The sequence below is a fragment of the Apium graveolens genome, chromosome 3 (assembly GCF_009905375.1).
Source record: "Apium graveolens cultivar Ventura chromosome 3, ASM990537v1, whole genome shotgun sequence".
Taxonomy (NCBI): Eukaryota; Viridiplantae; Streptophyta; class Magnoliopsida; order Apiales; family Apiaceae; genus Apium; species Apium graveolens.
This window is the reverse complement of record NC_133649.1, coordinates 235145193-235169648: the sequence shown is the minus strand read 5'-3', so window position 1 is coordinate 235169648 and position 24456 is coordinate 235145193. Positions and strand designations below refer to the sequence as shown.

The 24456-nt window shown below is 36.9% G+C and overlaps 1 non-coding gene across 1 annotated transcript; it reads right to left on the bottom strand.

Moving 5' to 3' along the window:
• Nucleotides 1-4716: 4716 nt before the first annotated feature.
• Nucleotides 4717-4821, bottom strand: LOC141715468 (small nucleolar RNA R71). Its single transcript, XR_012572230.1, has one exon. It is a non-coding gene; the product is annotated as a small nucleolar RNA R71 (small nucleolar RNA).
• Nucleotides 4822-24456: the final 19635 nt, after the last annotated feature.

Sequence of the window (24456 nt, the reverse complement as noted above, 5' to 3'; positions counted from 1 at the left end):
TCTTTAACTAATTACGAAGATTTACAACTCCAACAATGCAACAAAACCAACTAATCTCTACAAACTCAACCAAACTTCAACCAATCAAGCATCATGCTTCACATATGCTATATCAAACACATTCAATCCTAATTACTCAAAACTAAAGCTAGGGTTTGAAGTTTATACCTTCCTTGGAGAGTGGGAAATCAAGAGAATGGCTTGGAATCACCTTTAAAGCCCTTATCCAAGCTTAATCTAAACAAAACTTCAAGAACACAATTTTAGTTCTTGAAAACACTATTCACCATCTTGTTTCATGATTTATAGAAAAAGATTGGCTTGGAATTAGAAGCTTAAACTTATAGGAAGTATGTAACTATCCATGGGGAAGCTTAGATAATTACCTTGCTAAATAGTAAGTGGAGGAGCTTGGACTTCCCATTTCTTAAGAAAAAACCCGAGAGCATGAAGAAGAAGAAGAGAGATTTTTGTGTTTTGGCTTGATTTGCTTTTGGTTGGTTGATTTTTGTTGTTTGCTTTAGTGAATTACCTAGTTGCCCTTGGTTTTGTGTGGTTAAAAAGTCACCACATCTCCTTCCTTTCTTGTCATGCCTATGTCATCCTCATGATGTCATCCTCCCTTCCTTGTCCTCTTTCTATTGGTTGGATGACATCATTCCCACTAATCCCTTTGATTAACTTCCTAATCGTTTGCCTAATGACCGCTGATCTGTTATACGGTTCGCTTAACTTTCGTTTTCGTTTATCGTTTGAGGGATCATACCCGGGATCTTATTACTTAGGTTCCCTTAACCTTTCTCAATATATTATATTCCTTTTATGATCCTCTCCTATAATCCTTTTATTTAAATCCTTTTTATCCTGTTACCTTTTTCTCAAATCTTTCCGTATCTAGTGTATTTCCGGGAAAAATCAAAGTGTTCGGATTTGGATTCTGACGATCTTTACATACACTTATATCCCATATAAAGTACTAATAAAATCTCAGAATATCCATATCAGAACCCCTACATAGTGTGGCATGAAAAGTTTTCTCATTCAGCAAAAACACTATTCATAAGGGTTTCAAAAATTTCCCAAAAATTGGGGTTATTACACTGTGCGTGTGTTCAATTGCGTTCCTGTTATATGTTTTGTGTTGTGCGAATTGATTCCGTGACTCTGGATGATGGATTCTTGTGTATATGATTTTTGTTTCTGTGTTTTCCGGCCATGAATTACGGCCCTGTGTTTTGGGCGCGTGCATACGCGCGTGTTGATGATTTCATTTTAATTATCTTACTGATTTTCTGTAGGAATTTACTTGATTGGGTTATGTGAGATAAAATATAAAAATTTTGTGCGGAAAATATTTCGAATAATTGACGGAATTTCGCGTTGGAAACCCGAGAATTAATCGGGTACCCGCGAAATTTTGTCGCCATCCACGATGACTTTGTACGAGCGGACGGTGGACAGTGATGACGTTGTTCTGAGTCCTACAAATTAAAAATATAAAAATACGAATAATAATTTGTAAATATAGAATTTATGAATTTCGAATGATATTACTGGTATGAATTGGTGATTGGGATTTGTGCAATTGGATTGTGATTAGGTTGTCGTTATAGTTGTTGAGAATTGGTTTGACGTCGAATTGTTCGACGGGTTAGTCCGATAATTAAAGGAGGTGCTGCCCGATTTCCGAAGAATCAAACTAGGGAAATATGGGAGCGTATCCAGTAATTATCGGCTGTCGAATGAGTATATATAAACATATATATATGCTTTATACAAAATCTGATTGTATGTTGTGATGAAATATTTTGCCAAAACCAAGAACCCTAATTTCATAAACGACGAATATACGTATTTTCTGAAAAATGAGCACCGAACCGATTTTTGAGAATGTAAACCCTAATTGTGGTGTGTGTTATTATAATATATATAATTACGAGTCGGGAATCGTTATCGTTGGGTAGAATTGGTATCGAGGATATGTCAAGCATACCTAGACGTCTAACTAGGGTATTTCGGCTCTGTAGGTATTAATCAAAGGACTCAAGAAGTGATATCGAACTAAAGATAATCTAGTGATCAGTCGACAAGCGCAGCGAGGTTCCTAAGCGAAGGACCTGGGCGTTGAAGTCGGATCCAGGATAGTCTGATAGTAAGGCGATAAAACCGATTGTCCAAGTTAGTTCAAGGTAAATCAGAGATAGTCGTAAAGCTCTGCAAGGCAAGTACCCCTGACCATTCTTTTATGGTTCAGTGCATATGAATAGCTAATTGTTTTATTCTCGTAATGGAATAGAAATGTTTTAAGTTACGTATCCCCTGTAGTTATAAATCACTGTTTTCAGTCTGTTTTGGGGAGAAGTAACTTCGAAAGGTACCTATCTCGAATGGAATGATTTGTGAAATGGATTTTATATGTGTCCTGGTTAAATAAATGATTTTGAAAATGAGATGGGTACAAGTGTTTTGAAAACTGGATAAAACGGTCAGATATGGGATACATTGGGGCCAAAGTAGGCCTATTGAGGTGGCGTAAGAGGCTAATTCGGTTGCGCGCACTATAACACTGATTAGTCCAGCAGGTCAGAGACCTAGCTAGTCTCTGAGTTCCGGAATAGGTAAATGGGATGGCAGTTAGAGCCGTCTGGTGTTGATAGCCTGATCAGCTGTCTTCACATATCCGCTACATATCTGATTTGGTTTTGTGTGATTCCTGTAAGGGCATGAGTAGTTGATATAGCGGATTTGGAAATGAAAATGGCATGCTAGAACTATTCTCTGGTATTTATGCACAACACACTACAAATGTTGTTGTTTTACAGAGCATGCTAGTTTTGACATCCAGTTTATACTTGTTTTACACGTTTCTGGAAAGATATGAATTCTGTTCCTATAACTGCTTTACTTTAAACTGTTTTACTTGTTATTCATATAGTGGTGCTGCTGAGCAAACAATTGCTCACCCTTGCAGAATATTTTATATGTATTGCAGATGCGTAGGAGATTCCTACGCGGTAGTCAGGGCAAAGTTCCAGCTCCGTTCGTGTCAGGCTCCTCTGAGGTAGTTGTGTTCAGACCAGATGAGGTCTGTTGAGTTGCTGCATTAAATTAGTGGTCAGGATTGTGTAAGGTAATTTGGGTTTTGTTAGTTGAGTAACCTAAGTCATACTTAAACCTGGAAAAGGTCTTGGTAAAAGGGGTCGTAGTTATGTATTATTAATGAGTTGGACTGAATTATGATTGTTAGTATTGTTGTTGGTGACGTCAACTCCTGACCCCGGGGTTGAGGCCGTCACAGGGGTTCTAGCGGATTTATTTATGGATTTCTTTAGTTAAATTATGTCAATGCCTTAGTGTGTGGTGATTGTATGATAACCTAGTATTGGTTGTGCTTATTCGTCTTATGAGCGTTGAAAACTCATAAGATAGCATGTTAATCTTTAATGAAGCGACAATGAATTTAAAGATTTAGAACTTGCCATGCTAGCATAGGTTCATGTGTTATTGTTATGTATGATTCGTAGGTAATTTTAACCATCTTACTTGCCCTATGTAATCATGATAGATAACTTGTCCATTAAACCGTTATGTTGTCAAATTCTATAGACATATAGGGTCTCAGTATAATTGGTGTTTATTCAGCTTCTATCTCTTTTGTGGATGTCTTATAGTATGTTATTCGTATAACGAACGTTGGTGTTTATCAGTTTCGTGTTATCTGATTAGTGTCATCACCATTACATGTAAGGTTAATATCAATAAGGCTATTGAATGAAGTATTTAATGAAGTTAGAATCCCATGTTTGTATCATATATTATTCAACTCTTTTTAATCTCTTAGTTAATGTTCTTTAGTATAATTCTCAATAGTTAATCATAGTATAATCAAAACCTAATTGTTATTCATCTTAGCATTGAATTATAGCCACACCATTGTTGCATAAGTTCATAAATCATAAAGTTAACCTAAACCAGTCTATATGGGAACGAACTAGAAAGAATTCTATATTACTTCCGAACGCGTATACTTGCGTGAATTATTAGTGCGAGTTTAGCCCTAATAAGTTTTTGTCGCCGCTGCCAGAGACTGCAGTGTTAATTTTTAGTTTATGTGTTTGCCATCATTAGTCGTTAAAGTTCAGTGACTCGGACATTGTTACTTAAGTAATTCCTTGTCATATTTCAGGTACTCTAGCAAGCGTGTATGCATACGCGTTCTCAGTCTCATAAGAGAACACTGGATCTAGCTGAGAAAGAAGTTGTAGTCGAGGAGAAAGTCGACGAAGAAATCTTTGTTGAGAAAGAAGAAGAAGCTTTTGTTGCAATGAGAGAACCAGAAGCGAATCCAAAGGCTTTGATGGACTATTCTCAACTGAAGATCAATGATATTCAGTCTAGCATTGTTCGACCAGCCATCGCGGCTAATACCTTTGAGATCAAGTCGAGCACGATTCAGATGATACAGAACTCAGTTCAGTTTGGGGGTTCTCCGACTGAAGATCCCAACATGCATATCAGAGATTTCATCGAGATCTGTGACACTTTCAAGTTCAATGGAGTTTTTGAAGATGTTATTAAGTTGAGGCTTTTCCCATTCTCTCTGCGGGATAAAGCTAAGTGCTGATTACATTCTCTACGACCAGGGTCTATCACCAAATGGGAGGATCTTGCTCAAATGTTCTTAACTAAATTCTTTTTTATGGCGAAGACCGCTGCAATCAGAAACACACTTACTCAATTTGCTCAACAATCTGGAGAACCTTTATGCGAAGCTTGGGATCGATATAAGGATATGCTGAGGAAGTGTCCTCATCATTGGATGCCTGACTGGATGATCATTAATTGTTTCTATAATGGTTTGGGTGCTACTTCTAGACCCATGCTTGATGCAGCATCAGGAGGAGCCTTATGGGCTAAAAGCTATGAAGAAGCGTATGAATTGATCGAACTGATGGCTGCTAATGAATACCAGAATCCTACTCAGCGACTATCTCAGGGTAAGGTAGCAGGAATTCTGGAGTTGGATTCAGATACTGCTATAGCTGCTAAACATAAGGCGTTGATGTTGAAGGTGGATTCTCTGTCTAATTATGGAGTTAATCAGATCACTAGTGTCTGTGAGCTTTATGCTGGTGTCCATGAGACTGATCAGTATGCCATTTCTAATGAATCAGCTCAGTTCGTGGGCAACTTTCAGAGGTCGCAGCAACCTGTACCAGCCACCTATCATCCTAACAACCGTAATCATCCTAACTTTAGCTGGAGTAACACTCAGAATGTGGTTCAGCAACCTTATCAGCAGTATCCAGCAAAACTGTACAACCCCCTGCTTTTCAACAACCGTAATATGCACCAAGGCAACAACTCCAGATGCAACAGTCTAATGAAAAATCTGAATTGGAGGAGTTGAGGCTCATGTGTAAGAGCCAGGCGGTTTCTATTAAGACCTTGGAAAATCAAATTGGACAAATTGTCAATGCCTTGCTGAATCGTCAACCTGGTACACTTCCTAGTGACACTGAAGTACCAGATAAGAAGGAAGCTGAGGAGCAAGTAAAGGCAATTACATTAAGGTCTGGGAAGGTTGCAAATCCCGAACACTCTCAAGTTTTGGATGAAGAAGTTGTGGCTGAGGAATAAGTGTCAAAGGAAGCTGAAGTGGAACCAAGGAAGACTACTATTGGACACACTCCTCCTGAGGGTAATACAAGGGAGAAACAGATCTATCCTCCACCTCCCTTTCCTAAGAGGCTGTAGAAGAAAAAGCTGGATAAGCAGTTTCAAAAGTTTCTGGAGGTGTTTAAGAAACTTCACATCAACATACCTTTCGCTGAAGCTCTTGAACAAATGCCTAGTTATGCAAAGTTTATGAAAGGTATACTCTCACAGAAGGTGAAACTTGATGACTTAGAGATAGTCGCTCTCACAGAGGAATGCAGTGATGTGCTGCAACAGAAGTTGCCTCCGAAGCTTAAAGATCCTGGAAGCTTCACTATTCCTTGCACCATTGGAAAAGTATCATTTGACAAATGCTTATGTGACTTGGGAGCTAGCATCAATCTTATGCCTTTGTCAATCTTCAAGAAGTTGGACTTACCTGATCCTAAACCTACTTATATAACTTTACAGTTGACCAATCGTTCTATTACATATCTACGAGGTATTGTGAAGGATGTTTTGGTCAAGGTGGATAAACTCATCTTTCCTGCTAATTTTGTAATTCTTGATTTTGAAGAGGATAAGAAGATTCCCATAATCTTGGGAAGACCTTTCTTGGCTACTGGCCGAACCTTGATAGATGTACAGAAGGGTGAGCTCACCATGCGAGTGCTGGATCAGGATGTAACTTTTAATATGTTCCATGCGATGAAATTCCCTACGGAAATGAGGAGTGCTTAAAGATGGAGTTGGTTAATTCTATGGTTACTTCAAAACTTGATCAATTGCTAAGGTCCGATTCCTTAGAAAAGGCCTTGTTGGGGAATTCCGATAGTGAAGATGATGAAGCTGAGGAGCAATTACAATATTTGAATACTTCTCCCTGGAAGCGAAAGATGGATATGCCTTTTGAATCTCTTGGGTTGGAGGAGCTGAAAAGTACTCCAAAGCATCTCAAGCAATCTATTGAGGAAGCTCCTACTCTTGAGCTTAAGCCTTTACCTGAACATTTGAGGTATGCGTTTTTAGGTGATGCATCTACTTTGTCTGTTATTATTGCATCTGACCTTTCAGGTAGCGATGGGGAAAAGCTTTTGAGAATTCTTAGAGAATTCAAATCGGCAATTGGTTGGACTATAGCAGATATTAAGGGAATCAGCCCTCCTTATTGCATGCACAAAATTCTGTTAGAGGAAGGAAGCAAGCCTACTGTTGAGCAATGGAGAAGGCTAAATCCGATTATGAAAGAGGTTGTGAAGAAGGAAATCCTAAAGTGGCTAGATGCAGGGATCATCTATCATATTTTTGACAGTTCATGGGTGAGCCCAGTTCAGTGTGTGCCAAAAAAGGAGGTATCATCGTTGTTGCTAATGAGAAGAATGAGATTATTCCTACACGAACAGTCATGGGATGGAGAGTTTGCATGGATTATAGAAAGTTGAACTAATCTATAAGGAAAGATCACTTCCCTCTTCCTTTCATTGATCAGATGCTTGATAGATTGGCTGGGCATGATTACTACTATCTTCTGGATGGCTATTCGGGATATAATCAGATTTGTATTGCTCCAGGTCCTTTTGGTACTTTTGCATTCCGGAGAGTTTCTTCTGGGCTATGTGGTGCACCAACCACTTTTCAGAGATGCATGATGGCTATCTTCTCTGATATGATTGGTAATAATGTAGAAGTGTTCATGGAAGATTTCTCGGTCTTTGGAACTTCATTTGATAAATGCTTGCATAATCTTGGGTTAGTGTTGAAAAGGTACGTTGAGACCAATTTGGTTCTTGTTAGTCCCTTAACAATATAGCAATAATTACAGAAGGGGGGTTGAATGGAATTCTTGAACCTTTTTCACAAAATAAAAGTATTCAACTCGAATATAGATATACGTGTTTTGATTAGCACAATACGGAATAGAAACTTAATTGAATCAAAACATAAGTAATTAAAAACAAGAGTCTTTAAAAACTTTCTGGTGGATTTAAACAATTCCATCTGAGATATATATTATATATTGAGAGGACTCTGTGTGCAAGAATGCTCACAGCTGCTTACAAATTGAACTACTGAGAATACAGGGAAATGCTAATAATTCTGCTTACAAAGATTTATCTGTTTTTGTGTTTCTCAGCTCTCTTTTTCTATTTACTACATTCTTGGTTTATATATCACCAAGATTACAAAGTCAAAAAGACTGAACAAATATAAAAACTATCAGTCTTAAGCTTTGCTGCTTTTGGTCCTCTATTACCCAGTTAATGGGCTTCCACAGTAGATTTGTATACATCTCGACGGATGTGCTCAGCTTTCACTGGTCAACTGCTATTTGAATTCTTTACATGATCATCCGTTGGATTCTATGAACATCCGTTGGATATATGATCATATGTCGACTTTCTGAACATCCGTTGATGGCTTTGTTAATCATCCGTTGGTAGCTAATTTGGCACTTGACTCCATTTCACTTATGCAGAATTACAAGACATCATTTATATACAATTAATCAACCTATTCTGCATATCTAGTTAAAGTCAACATGACTTATAGGCTACTACAGAATCTATACAAAGATGTATACAGGACTGTGCTACAGACTTATTATTACATAAACTACTCACTCGATGGATAATAAGTTAACATCCGTCGGGACTATGATGAGTTATCCGTCGGGACTATAATTCTTATCCGTCGAGTGCTACATAATTTCACTAAGTAAAATCTACTTAGATGTTTTGTTTATGAAATCATCAAGTACACAACATATGCACAACAATCTCCCCCAATTTATGTCTACTGGAATTGTAGCCATAAATTAAGAGATACTTGATGATAACAAAACATCCTAAACATACATCTTTAAAGATAATTAGATAAAACTGAAAGTTCTTCAAATAATCAAAATGTACAAGGTTTGGCTCACAGTCAATTCAAGATGCTCCTCTAGCCTGAGCAGATTTTTCTAGTTCCTTGAAGGTTTGGATCTTCTTCCAAGCTTTCTGTTATTTTCCTCAATCTGATTTTGGAGCTGCCTGTGGAATTCTAGTTCATCAGATTCTGAGAGATCTAGCTTTTCTTGCATTTCTAAGAGAGTCTCATTGCTAGAGATACTCAATTGGTCTTCTAATATGAAGAATCTTCTCACACCTTTGTCATCCATGAACTCCATCAGCCAGTAAGGCCTTAGATGCACTCTTCTCCCTGTGTATGGGATGATTAGAGTCTTTGGGAGTACATCTTTAGCTCTAACACTCCTTAGTTCTTCAATCTTCTTCAATACTAGTCTTCTTGCAGTTACATTAAACCCAAAGTTTTTCTTGAAGGATGAATAAACTTTAATCAGCACAGCTTGGCTCTCTTGAAGAATCCTGTGAAGTGGCCATTGAATCTCCCTTCCTCCTTTGTACTTGAACACTAACCTTTCAGGTAGGTTCCTGTATGCATCAATTCCCCTCACTTCATCCAGTTCATCCAGATAAATATTTAGATCTGAAAATTCTTTGATGTCACACAAGTACAAGTAGTCTCCCCTGTTGACTTTGGGTTGAGCTTTAACTACTGATTTGGATTTGAGAGGTGACAGCTTCACTTTCTTGACTGCCCTTGACTTTGTCCTTTTTGGCTTGCTAAGGATTGGTAAGCTGAAGTCAGGAATTGGTATATTATCCCACTCTATTGGCTCATCCTTTGGCATAATAGGTTCACCATGAATATTCCTGTAGGGATCCACCACCCTTATGTCTTCAAATACCACAGAGGGCTTTGATACTTGAGTTGTAGCTGGTGTGGATTCCTTAGGAAATTGATCTTCCAATTCCTTGTCAACAATATCCAGTTTCCTTTTTGTTCTTCTAGCCAATTCTTTCTTCCTTGGGGATTTCTTCTGTTCTTCAATTTTCTTCTTTGATTCAGCAGCTTCAGATGGTTGAGAGGAAATTTGTTGAGATGAATTCACAGCCTGTAGCTTGGCCAAGATAGCAATATGCTCTTTCTTTTGTTTAGACTTCTTTGCATCTAGAGCAGCTTGTCTCTTTTCCTGCTTTAATCTGGCTTTTTCTTCTTTCTTTGCTTGAGAAAATTATGGATGTCCAGCTACCACACAAATCTCCTTTCCATTTCTCAATATCTTAGCAATTCTCCTTTTTGAAGCTGAATCAGCTGGATCTTTATAGAAGACAATAAATCTTGACGGAAGCTTCTTTTTATCAGGCTTGGGTGTCTCATACACAGTATCCAAAGGGTTCTTCAAAGATAATTTTGGATAATTTGCCCTTGGTTTGAGAATTATTTCAGCCTTTGGAGACTTGATGCAGGAAGATTGTCCTCTTTCCAGATAATTCATGCTCATCTCATTCACACTTATTTGCTTGACTTGAGAGTGATGGATGGCTGACTTAACTGGCTCCTTGACTAGTTCAAACTTTTTCTGTATCTCCTCATCAATCTTATTCCAGTTGATCAAACTCAAATTTCCTTTTTCAGCAACTTTCAAATTTGCTGCTGCTGCTGCTTTAATTAGATCTATACCATCTACAACTGTTGGCTTGGAGACAGTAATTGAAGGTACAATTACTTTGCTGATTTGTACTTGAAGTTTCTCTCCCTTACTTGATTCTCTCTCCCCCTTTTTATTATCATCAAGTTGAGGAGTTAGGCCTTGTGCTTTAGCCAGTTGCATGAGAAGATTTGTCTGAGTCTGTTGATTTTGAAGAAGGATAGCCACTGAATTCTCAATAACTTGAACTTTGTCTTCCAGCTTGGCCAGCTTCTTTTCAGAATCTGATTCTCTCCTCAGTTTTAGTAATAGATCTTGCATGGTACCATATGGCATTACTGAATCCAGCTTCTCAGAATTGTAGGTCTTCAAGTCAGCTATATCTCTTTTTAGTTCATCCACACTCAGATTCTGTCTTAATTGCTGGATCTTCATGAGATGTAGAGAGTCTAGGTGAGCTTGAAGAATAGCCTTGGTACCGGCATCTGAAGTTTCCTGAAGGGCCTTTTGAATAGCCATCACTTGCTTGACCAAAGATACACCAAATTGTCCTGGTGTAATTTCCTTTGTCCATGCCCATTCAGGTAAATTTGAAACAGAACTTGGGCCTTCATCTCCCCCTAAGTTCATACTTCCATCCAAAGAAACAGAGTCATCATCATTAGAATTTACTCTAAATTCTTCAGATGGCTCACCAGCTTGTGAAGGCATCCTATTGATAGCAGCTTTATATCTTTAAAGAGATTCTGAGGTGTGTACTAAGTTCAAAGTCTGTTCTACCTCCACATTGCCCTGAGCAGCCAACAATTGATAGGCTGACACAGGATGAGTAAAAGTGTCAGCATCCAAGGAAATGTTATCAATTATAGCTTTGTAATGTTGCTGAAATTGTCTTTCCTTTTCAGCATCATCCACAATCATTGACTCACTAGCAATGGCTGGATCCACCCTTATTTCTCCTGTACCTGCCTTTCTCTCATAATCTCTGTTTTGTTGCATCAGGGTCTCACCCTGGCTCCCCACCCTCACACCCTCACCTTCACCTACTAAGGTGGGACTCCTCTCACTCACTTTTGCCAATCCTAAATAAATGGATTGCTGAGTTTCACTCTTTTCCTCTCCTTTTGCCTGGGAGCAACCCAGCCTCTCACTCAATACACTCTCCTCTCTCAGTCCTAAGAGTGACTGTACAACCACTAAATCTTCTGCACTTGAAATAATTGAGGTTTGAAGTTGTGTAGAGATACTCGACGGATAAGTGACATTCATCGAGTGAGTGGTAATGCTATCTGACGGATAACTGCTGTTAGGCTTATCCGTCAGGATACAATCACTACTCGACGGATGAGCAATATCCATCGAGAGAGTAGAAATGAATGAGGTGGGAAGAGAAACTATTGTTGACTCTATGTTGATTGAAGATATTTGGGGCACAGATGTCACAATAGAATCTGAAAGAATTGGCAAGCGAGCCAATAAATCATCTAAAAGATGATGCTCACTTGCACTAGATTTTGGCTTCCCCAACAGAATTAAAGAAGGGGAATCAGGAATTGAAGTGTTTATCATATCTACTTCCAGAGAGTTTGTTGGTGAGTATGGTCTTTCAGATGCTTCTATTATTAGAGATTTTGGCTGTGACTCCACATTTATTAGAGCCACATCAAACTGAATTTGAGAAAGTGCAGGGACTGTGTCTTTAGCACCAGTTTGTACTGTGTGTGTGCCCTGTGCATCCCCAGTGGTTTTGGATTTCTTCTTTCTTATGTAAGTTTGGGGTGAGCTTGTGTCCCTAACCCTTTTGGCCTGTGCTCTTGGCTGAGAGCTTTGTTCAATAACTACATCCTTTTGGGAGGATGCAGCTAGAAGTGAGCTTTTGTCCTTTTTAAGCACTGCAGTTTGTTGGGAAACTGCAGTGTGGCTAGGCTGGGATTCACTCAACTCTCCAACCTTATCCTTGGGGTTTCTTTGATGTTCACCTTTTCCCTCACCTAACTGGCCCTCCTTCACACTCCCCTCTTTGGTTTTGGTGGATTTTGTAACTGGTACCTTTTGAGAGATACCAGAGTGGGTTTTCTTTGATTTGGATTTAGAAATAACAGTAGTTTTGGCAGCTTTGGTAGGAAACTGTTTGGTCATTGTCACAGTTCTCATAGCTACTCCTGAACTCAAAGAAATTGAGGAGGTTGGAATAGTAGTAGGAATGGATGAACTTACCTCACTTACCTGAGGTGTCTGCATTACAGGAAAATAGAACATTGGCGCATCCCTATGATGGTTGGCTCTGTTCAAATCTGCAATGAGTCTTCTCTCTTGAACCCAACAATCCAATTTGTTGTTTGGGTTCTCAAGCACAATCTCTTGACAAAGATGGTTAGCCTGTGGCGCCCTCCAAACCCGGGTCAGAAGTTTGGGGTCCACAACACATATTCAATATATAAACATGTATATAAAATATTATTTGTAATGACCCTGCTTTACATAACCACGGATCGCAACAGGTTAAAGTATGAAAACAAGCCACAACCTTAAATTTTATTACAACGTACCAAATCCCAACTAATTTAATTTACAACTGATATGAAATTATCCTTACAACCTTACTACCTCACTACTGCAATAAGCTCCTGCTAGCTCGATCAATCATAATCTGGAATCCTAGCTCGAACATTGAACTGGGAAACCTCACTATCAACCGTATCCTTCTTAACTGTAGAATACATAAAAAGATTCGCAAGAGTGAGCTAACTAGCTCAGCAAGTCATATTATCAATAACTGAGGTTAAACAATAATAAACGAGGTGATTCAAAAGAATTAAGTTTCCTGTTAAACAGTCAATAGAATTGGATATTCATTTTAAGTTTTTAAAACCAAGGTTAGGCTGCTGATCAGTCACGCACTAACCCCGAGCAAAGCACACAGCACTGCTCTAACTACTGGATCCAAGGCACACATTGGCCTAACTTGACCATCGATATGGTCTGACCACGAATCTGGTCCACACAAAGAAAACTATCCAATTCTAAAGCATTTCAATATGATAAACAATTGAGTTCAATAAAACCAGATCATAATCAATAACCATAAAACATTTGTAAAAGAGCATGGTAAAAATTCATAGTTACCAAAAAGGGTATGTCAAAATACAGAAAAGAAGTGGCCTCCAGCCGGTAGGATAATCGGATATTAGATGAATAGTGTTTTTTACAAGGTTTTAGTACTTTGATATCGCAAGGTATGGTTGAGTATAAGAGTTTCTGTATGTGTAAACAATTCTGTTCCAGTGTTTGGTATATATGATGGATATATATTTGTGGAGTAGTATCTTATTTGTGTGGTTTAGTATCTGGTAAATCAACAAGAAATGGTTTACAAAGAATAAGGCTTACGGCTCAAAGATCAAATGTTGTGGCTCAGGTTCAAGGCTGAAGGATTCAAAATGTGTACAGTATAAAACAGAACTATTTTGGGTATTAACAATATGTCACAAGAGAATTTAGAAATATTTGCATTGTATTTTGAGAAAGGTTTAGAAATACTTGCCTTATCATAATCGATTTCAACTTCACTTGTACTTGTCTAATGACCCCATTCAACAATCACTCGTCTGTTTCTCTTATGCCTCGCTTCTATTCTCTGATCACTTGCAGTATTTTCTACATGTCAATTCTATTTTCTGATCACCTGCTTCTCTTTCTTACGCCTTGCTTACTCTTTGGTTCTGCAGTGAAACAAAGCTCAGAATCTGATAGAACACTTCAAATCCTTCGTTTTGGTTACTCAAGCTTTGAAAATAGAGATCGGTAACGCCTTCGTTTTGCTGTTTGATTCTTAGAACAGTTTATGTAATTAGGGTTTTTCTCTGAAAATTATAGAATTAACTATCTGCAAATGATTTTGATACGAAATAAAATACGGTAAAAGGCTATTTATAATTACGGAAAATTAGTATCCCGTTGGATCATTCCGGATATAAAATGGTACGTTTATTTGTAAAAACTGATCCAAACGGTATCGGTTTTCGAGATAATTATCCAAATCAATACAATTTGTACTGCGGTCTTGGTTTCAGCACCTGGTTACACGTATTACGAGGTGATAATTGTGATAGTTTAATAAAAAGCTCCCGTTTCTCGAAAATACGAGTTTTATTGATTTACCGAAACGAATATTGTATCGAAAATGTTGCGTCGGGACCCGCGCAGGACAAACCGTACGCCGGATCAAAAAAGTCAAAACATAGAATATGCTCGGAATATTACAATTGGGTTAAGAAGGAGTTCTCGGAAAAGTTTCGGGTTCTAAAAACGTAACAACGGATGACGTCGGTTGGTTCCCGTTTTTATAAAATAGATTTTAAATACTCGGAAAAAGATTTTAGAAATTTCAGATGATTCTTATAAATCCATAACCCAACATAAAAATAATTAGGAAGATATGACAATTATCTATATTTTATTTTGGACATATAAAAATTAAAATACTCAATTAATATTATTTTTGAATATCCAAGTACAGATAACATTTAACAATTAACTCACAGAATAAATATTGTACACACATAATAATTGTATAATAGTAAAAATAATTACACGATATATCCCGGATATTACATCCTTCCCCCTTAAAAGGATTCTGTCCTCAGAATCTCCTAAGAAAACAAATGAGGGTACTTTTCTCTCATATCACTTTCTAACTCCCAGGTTGACTCTTCAACCTTTGGGTTTCTCCACAATACTCTTACTAACTTTACCACTTTATTCCTCAATATTTTCTCTCTATTCTCTAGAATCTCTACCGGATTCTCTACATATGACAAATCTGCCTGAAGCTCTATTGGCTCATATTCTGTTACATGCCTGGAGTCTGGATTATATTTCTTAAGCATTGATATGTGAAAAATATTATGAATGTGCTCCATGTACGGAGGTAACGTTAACTCGAAAGCTATTTTGCCAACGTGCTTTAAGATTTCAAAAGGTCCGACATATCTTAAGCTCGGTTTTTCTTTCTTTCCAAACCTCGTTAATCGCTTCCACGGCGCTACTTTCAGTAGTACTAAGCTTCCTTCTTCGAATTTCATGTCTTTCCTTGATTGATCTGTTTATTTCCTTTGAAGGTCTGGTACGGCTATCAATCTCTTCTAGATAACTTCAATAACTTCCTTTGTCTGCTGTACTAATTCAGGTCCAAGTATTTTACGCTCTACTGCTCCGTCTTAATACACTAGAGATCTGTATTTGCGTCCATAAAGGGCTTCTTAGGGTGACATCCCGATACTAGCGTGATAACTGTTGTTGCAAGCAAATTCTATCAGAGGTAAATGCTCGCCCTAATTTCCTTTGAAATCAATAGCACAAATACGTAATAAGTCTTCTATTGTCTGGATTATTCTTTCACTTTGGCCATCCGTCTCTGGGTGATAATCTGTACTCATATTCAATCTTGTTCCTAAACATTCTTGAAAACTCTTCCAAAATCTCGAATTAAATCTTGGATCTTGATTAGATACGATAGATACAAGAATTTCATGACGAACTACAATTTCCTTCAGGCACCTATGGATCAACTTATCGAGCGAAAATCTTTCGTTTATAAGCAGAAAATGAGCTGGCTTGGTAAATCTATCCACTATAAGCCAAATGGCATCATGATTAGTTTTTGTGCTTGGTAACCCCAACTATGAAATCCATGGTGATATGCTCCCACTTCCACTCTGGAACTTCCAATGACTGTAACAATCCACTTGATCTCTGATGCTCTACTTTAACTCTGTTGACATATATAACATCTGCTAATTCATTCTGCAATTCCCCGCTTCATATCTAACCACCTATAATTTCCTTTAAATCTCTATACATCTTGGTACTCCCTGAATGGATTGAATACCTCGAATTATGAGCTGCCTGTAAAATTTCATCCTTCAATTCCATCACTGGTGGAATCCAAGTTCTAGATGAAAACCTAAGAATACCTTGATCGTCCTTTTTGCGTGCACTATTCTTCCCATACTAAATGATTTATATCCTGATTCATTACCTCTTCCTGACACTTCTTTATCTTTTCTAACAATTCTGATTGAAAAGTTATACTTATACATTCTTACTCCTTTTTGGATTATGCACTCTGACTTCCAATTCCAACTTCTAGAATTCCATAGATAATTCTTCTTGTACAGTCTCTATGTTCATTCTCTCTCCTTCTTGCTCATCTCTTGCCACTACATTTGCTTTTCCTCGAGAGTTCATACTTCAACTCTTGTGGTCCGTATATATCTCACATCTTTCTCTATACTTATAATATTTCCCAATCTTTCAAAACGAATATTATTGTTGCTTTTAATCCCCAGTTATGAGTAGGGTACTTTTGATCATAAGGTTTCGGTTGTCTAAATACATATGCAATAACTTTATTGTTTTGCGTCAACACACATCCTATTCCCTTATGAGAAGTATCACTATAAACTACCAAATCTCCCTGATGCTTTCAAAGTGATAAAATAGGTGTTGTAACCATTCTTTCATTTAACTCCGCAAAACTTTCTTCACCCTTCTCCATTTCATATAACCTTCTTGCTTTTCCTGGTTAACTTCATCTCGAATATTACAACTTTTAAGAAATCTTGCACAAATTTCCAATAATAACCGGCCCATGATAAAACTTCTTACTTTTGTTGGTGCTTCTGGTCTTTCTTTATTCATACTATCTTTAAATTTTCTGCTGAATCCCCTTTTTTTTCTCCTCCTTACTGACTATCTATACTAAGAATTATACCTCCTGCCATTAAAGTTTTCGCCTGGTAAACTCTTTTTATACCGCTTCTTTCTTCTTTGACTCCTCAACTATCATTGTATAGGTTGCATGGTTCTTCTTAATTAACACAAGTATATCTTATCCAAATTCTTCCTTCAAAATTCAACTCATCAAATTTAAATATCATTGGTATATCAGTTCATCCCACTAACATTTCTAGAATTTTATAACAACAGTACTGAGTTCTGAAAATTATCTTTGATACGTCCATAAGTTAAATTTTCACTTGGTAATATACCCAATCTTAAATCAATCTTATAAAAATACCTTGCTTCGTTCATTTAATTAAACAAATCATTGGTTCGAGATAACAGATATCTGCTCTTGAGAGTAACCTTGTTGAGCTTTCGCTAACATATAATCTCACACTTTCATCTTTCTTATTAACACATCGTGTTAGGGCACTTTAAGGGGTACACTAGGTCCAGTTGCTTTTTCTTCTATTTATCTCCTACGTTTCCTCTAGTAACTTCTTTATTTTATCTGGTGCCATTCTGTGCGGGGCTTTGGACACTGGCTTCATTTCAGGTGCCACATCAATCATAAATGCATTTTCTTTATCTAAAGAAAATATTGGTAACTCATCTGGAAACATATCTTGAGACTGTAAAATCTTCAAGTTCGTTTTGCTCCTGACTCTTATTTATAATCGCCATAGCACTTATATTCTGGTCGCTGTAATCTTAAATCATTCTTAACAAGTTCTTTACTTTCCTTTGTCCTTTAAACTTCTTCATGTTCTCATTTGGCGTCTTCAGAACTATCTTCCATCACGACGGTCTACCTGGGCATCACACTTGAATAGTTAATCCACTTCTTAGAATAATGTCAAATCCTCTTATTTCAAATGATATCAATTCTTCACAGCTTATTGCCAGAAATATCGATTCCGCCATTGGTACTTACTTATTTAATAACTGCACGTTCTTAACTTGCTATTCCTTTAGTCATAAACTTATTGATTCGACAGGATAATTCATCTTATCAATAAAACCTTGAGAGATATACGATCCAATTACTCCCACATCTTTCAATACTTTAACACATAAGGTATCCGCAATAATCTTCCACGTCATCACATCCATATTCTAAATAACATATCGCAAATTCTCGTTCTTGGAGATGTATCCCTTATTGAAGTAGTTTCCTTTGACTCGTAATGCATCCCTGGCTAGGGCCAGTGATTTGCAATTCTCACCATATGCCCTTGTTTCCTTTTCATGCATGAGAGGTAGATGAGACTTTGCCTGCTGGGTGTATAATATGTTGACTTTTGTTTAAAAAAAAAAACTCTCGCAAAGAACAACGGTACAACGAAATAACTAGAAGGATTCACAATTTTAATAAACTTAGAGTTGAAAAGAAAGAAGAAGTAATGATTTGAATATGAATGAGACAACCACATTGGTACTTAAGATGGCCAGTCTTTCATACCGTATGGCATACATCACATGATTAGGTGGCGTCCCACCCGACTCTTCGTCATTCCGACAAAGTGTCTCATCATAACACTGTTTGTCCCGATCAGAAAACAAAACCCGAGGGGAACAATTAAATTTGAAAGGAATGCAAAATCCTTCTTTTAGATATTATTAGAAAGAATTTATTAAGAAAAGGAGTTCAGACATTTTAGGAATTAAAAAGGAATATACGCTGTAATGTTGAGGACGAGGATGGTACCATTGGTCACCATCCACAATTCACTTGTAATCATCTTTCGAGCTTGCTCAATCATTTCCCAATTGTATCACATAACAACTTTAGAAGTATGCTAAAATGCCTTCGCAACTAAGCATTATGGTAGATTCTTACTCGTTAAGTCTCACATCTATAACGTCGCACCTACACGTATAATACTTTAACAATTTGATCATAATGGCGTTCTTATCAGATAACCTTGAGTTTCCTCTTTTTAATTTGGAATAACCGTAAATCATTCAACATAACGATCATTTTATTAATAATATTCTTTCTTTAGAAAAGTCTGGAAATTTTCCCAATCTTCTTCGGTCATGCTCAGGCTTCCGTTTAATCAATGAATTCTTCGAACTCTGATAATCCCAGGTATTTGGATGAATAGTTATTCCGTACGCTGGTTCTGTTATTAATCCTATCAGACAATACTTGCACTCACTTCTTCATAATCGCAGGTCACCTCGTTCTCCGAATTAACAATAATGAGTCTGAAACAACATCCTTCCAGATAATCCGGGTCTTTTAACAAATAAGAAACTCAAGTAGTAACTTGACAACCAAGGTTTAAAACTTATTTTATTCAAAAAGGCTTTTAGAAATTTTGTGAGGAAAAATCTTTTTCGAAAACTTTTAAAAAAAAATTTGAAAATTTTGAAATTCACACCTCCGGTTGTCCTTACTGTATGAGTTGGTTGTTTTCCTTCTTATGACCAGATACCAAGTTAAAGAAATGATTACCCAAAGATCCATTCACTTTCATTTATCTCCTTTCCTTCATTAGGTCTATTACTTTCCGTAATCAATGAAAACTTCCGCTGTCGTTGCACGTTATCTTATTCGTAGCTTCACATTAAGGCTCTCATACTGGTAGTACTCCCGTTAACCACTTTACAATCATTGAGTGGAACAGATTATCCAATAGTCAACAAGTCAGCTAATGTCACATCATCTTGTTAAAATGTTTATCACATCATTACAACAGCATTTTCTAATCTCAAGAAATCTTCAGATCCCTAATCTCCTCTAACTCTCTCTTTTCAACACTTTTCTACTTCATTTCACAAGCTAGTCATGAGTGGCCTAATTACTAATAGCTTCTTTTAACCGGATACAGCCATCCTCCAGAACACTTGAATCTTCTTTCTAAACTCCTTCTCACCTTAATTTATATCTCAATACTCACCGTTTACTGCCGCTATCGCGTCCCTTCTCACAAATACTGTTGTTTCGTTGGAAAGGTTTTTAAACTAAGGATGTAGAATATGGTGTATAATAGACAGAAAAGATACATTCATAGTTGAATGTTCAAAAGAACAAGAATAAGCAAATGAAGGTTCTTGAATAGGCAGTCTCATATCGAGAGATGATAGAATAGCGTTGAATAACTTGGAGAGGCGCAACTATCATAACAGAAGGTAATACCGCTAATACTGATGGAAGATCAAGGCGCAAATCGAATCTGAGAGAAGATGACGATCCTTAAACGGAAGGTTCCAAAAGATCAGTTAATGCAGGGAAATCAGGATCTGCCATTGCCGTTGCCTGGATATCACGTCGCTAGTCAAGAATCCCGAATCGCAACACGAACCGTGCCAGAGACCTACTATACAGTCGCACTCAACCTCACAATGACCTATCTTTCTATTTCTTATTACTAATCTTAACCCTCTACCCAATCCCGACAATCTAGGCTTGTTTCAGTGACTTATAACCTGTAGCTCTGATACCAACCTGTGGCGCCCTCCAAACCCGGGTCAGAAGTTTGGGGTCCACAACACATATTCAATATATAAACATGTATATAAAATATTATTTGTAATGACCCTGATTTACATAACCACGGATCGCAACAGGTTAAAGTATGAAAACAAGCCACAACCTTAACTTTTATTACAACGTACCAAATCCCAACTAATTTAATTTACAACTGATATGAAATTATCCTTACAACCTTACTACCTCACTACTGCAATAAGCTCCTGCTAGCTCGATCAATCATAATCTGGAATCCTAGCTCGAACATTGAACTGGGAAACCTCACTATCAACCGTATCCTTCTTAACTGTAGAATACATAAAAAGATTCGCAAGAGTGAGCTAACTAGCTCAGCAAGTCATATTATCAATAACTGAGGTTAAACAATAATAAACGAGGTGATTCAAAAGAATCAAGTTTCCTGTTAAACAGTCAATAGAATTGGATATTCATTTTAAGTTTTTAAAACCAAGGTTAGGCTGCTGATCAGTCACGCACTAACCCCGAGCAAAGCACACAGCACTGCTCTAACTACTGGATCCAAGGCACACATTGACCTAACTTGACCATCGATATGGTCTGACCACGAATCTGGCCCACACAAAGAAAACTATCCAATTCTAAAGCATTTTAATATGATAAACAATTGAGTTCAATAAAACCAGATCATAATCAATAACCATAAAACATTTGTAAAAGAGCATGGTAAAAATTCATAGTTACCAAAAAGGGTATGTCAAAATACATAAAAGAAGTGGCCTCCAGCCGGTAGGATAATCGGATATTAGATGAATAGTGTTTTTTTACAAGGTTTTAGTACTTTGATATCGCAAGGTATGGTTGAGTATAAAAGTTTCTGTATGTGTAAACAATTCTGTTCCAGTGTTTGGTATATATGATGGATATATATTTGTGGAGTAGTATCTTATTTGTGTGGTTTAGTATCTGGTAAATCAACAAGAAATGGTTTACAAAGAATAAGGCTTACGGCTCAAAGATCAAATGTTGTGGCTCAGGTTCAAGGCTGGAGGATTCAAAATATGTACAGTATAAAACAGAACTATTTTGGGTATTAACAATATGTCACAAGAGAATTTAGAAATATTTGCATTGTATTTTGAGAAAGGTTTAGAAATACTTGCCTTATCATAATCGATTTCAACTTCACTTGTACTTGTCTAATGACCCCATTCAACAATCACTCAGTCTGTTTCTCTTATGCCTCGCTTCTATCCTCTGATCACTTGCAGTATTTTCTACATGTCAATTCTATTTTCTGATCACCTGCTTCTCTTTCTTACGCCTTGCTTACTCTTTGGTTCTGCAGTGAAACAAAGCTCAGAATCTGATAGAACACTTCAAATCCTTCATTTTGGTTACTCAAGCTTTGAAAACAGAGATCGGTAACGCCTTCGTTTTGCTGTTTGATTCTTAGAACAGTTTATGTAATTAGGGTTTTTCTCTGAAAATTATAGAATTAACTATCTGAAATGATTTTGATACGAAATAAAATACGGTAAAAGGCTATTTATAATTACGGAAAATTAGTATCCCGTTGGATCATTCCGGATATAAAATGGTACGTTTATTTGTAAAAACTGATCCAAACGGTATCGGTTTTCGAGATAATTATCCAAATCAGTACAATTTGTACTGCGGTCTTGGTCTCAGCGCCTGGTTACACGTATTACGAGGTGATAATTGTGATAGTTTAATAAAAAGCTCCCGTTTCTCGAAAATACGAGTTTTATTGATTTACCGAAACGAATATTGTATCGAAAATGTTGCACCGGGACCCGCGCAGGACAAACCGTACGCCGGATCGAAAAAGTCGAAACATGGAATATGTTCGGAATATTACAATTAGGTTAGGAAGGAGTTCTCGGAAAAGTTTCGGGTTCTAAAAACGTAACAACGGATGACGTCGGTTGGTTCCCGTTTTTATAAAATAGATTTTAAATACTCGGAAAAAGATTTTAGAAATTTCAGATGATTCTTATAAATCCATAACCCAACATAAAAATAATTAGGAAGATATGACAATTATCTATATTTTATTTTGGACATATAAAAATTAAAATACTCAATTAATATTATTTTTGAATATCCAAGTACAGATAACATTTAACAATTAACTCACAGAATAGATACTGTATACACATAATAATTGTATAATAGAAAAAATAATTACACGATATATCCCAGATATTACATAGCCAATAGCATGAGAAATCTAGCATAATACACATTCTTTCCTCTTTTAGCTAACTCACCTAGTTTAAAGCCTAACTCAATCAAGACAAGGTCACTGAAGTTATAAAATTTATCTGTAACTAGCATGTATAGCATGGAAATGTTCACATAATCAAAATTACTAATCTTTCCAGAGAAAACTTTAGTCACAACATCACACAAGAAACTCCACTCCTTCCTAAGACCCAATCTCCTAATATCACTTAGTTTAGTAGTAGGAAGTGCATAATGCATGGAATTAAGCATATTGATAATATCAGTGTCATTGTGTGGTGAAGTCACATTATTATCAGGAATTTTGAAACATGCTTTTATCACATCACTATTGATACAGAATTCATTACCTTTGATGGTTAGAGTGATGGTTTTGTCAGTAGAGTTGTAGATTGCAGTGGTCCATACCTCTTCAACAACTTCACAGAAGATTGTGGGTGATTCCAGCATGGCGTAATTTAGCTTGTAGTTCTTCACAAAGTCCATCATCTTGTGATAGTCCTCTGATTGCTGAATACCCTTATTGACCAATGCAGTGAAATTGAATATCTCATAAATGAACCCAGTTTGAGACATAATCTTTACTACATGTGCCATTGTTAGAGAATGAAAGCTTGAAGAGAAAGGGAATATTTGCTTGAGAGAGAATGAAATAAAATTAGTTGAATTTGAGAATGATAAAAGAAAATAATTGGAATGAAATAAGCTTTTATACTATCTCAAAAACAACGGATAAACATAATAAAGAAGAGTAAATTAACCAATAAAAATTGCCCAAAATAGCCGTTTAAAAATAAACTGTAAAAATTCCATCCCATTATCCGTCGTGTAATGCTTACAAACTGTAAGTATACTCGATGGATAATGTTCAGGGAATTAACGGCTGAGATTTAGACAATTCGATGGATGAGGATAAACTGATATCCGTCGAGTCATAAAGTATTCCAGAAAAGTGATTGACTTTTATTAACAAGTAGTATATCGACGGATGACTAAACTCGATGGATAAGGGTCATCCGTCGAGATGCAAATTTTGACTTAGCCAAAATCTCATCCAAGACTTAAAAATCAACTAAATTTCTGGCTACATTTCAACTTGCAAAATAACTCAGATAGATTAAGAGTAATTAAGCATACCTAACTCACTTACCAATCTTGAAAAGGTGGATTCATCCAGTGGCTTGGTAAAGATATCTGCAAGTTGCTTCTCACTTGGAACAAAATGTAATTCCACAGTACCATTCATTACATGTTCCCTTATGAAATGGTACTTGATGTCTATGTGCTTCGTCCTTGAATGTTGCACTAGATTTTCAGTGATGGCAATTGCACTTGTGTTATCACATAAAATAGGAATCCTTTCAACTTGCAAACCATAGTCTAGCAATTTATTTTTCATCCACAAAATCTGTGCACAGCAACTGCCAGCAGCAATATATTCAGCTTCAGCTGTAGAAGTAGAAACTGAATTTTGCTTTTTACTGAACCAGGACACAAGCTTGTTTCCTAGAAATTGACAAGTTCCTGTTGTGCTTTTTCTATCAATTTTGCAACCTGCATAATCTGCATCTGAATAACCAGTTAGATCAAAACCAGAATCTCTAGGGTACCAAATGCCAAGTTTTGGTGTTCCCTTGACATATCTGAAAATTCTCTTAATAGCTATCAAGTGAGATTCTCTAGGATCAGTCTGAAATCTAGCACATAAATATGTAGCAAACATTATATCTGGCCTACTAGCTGTTAAGTACAGAAGTGAGCCAACCATGCCTCTATAACTTGAAATATCCAC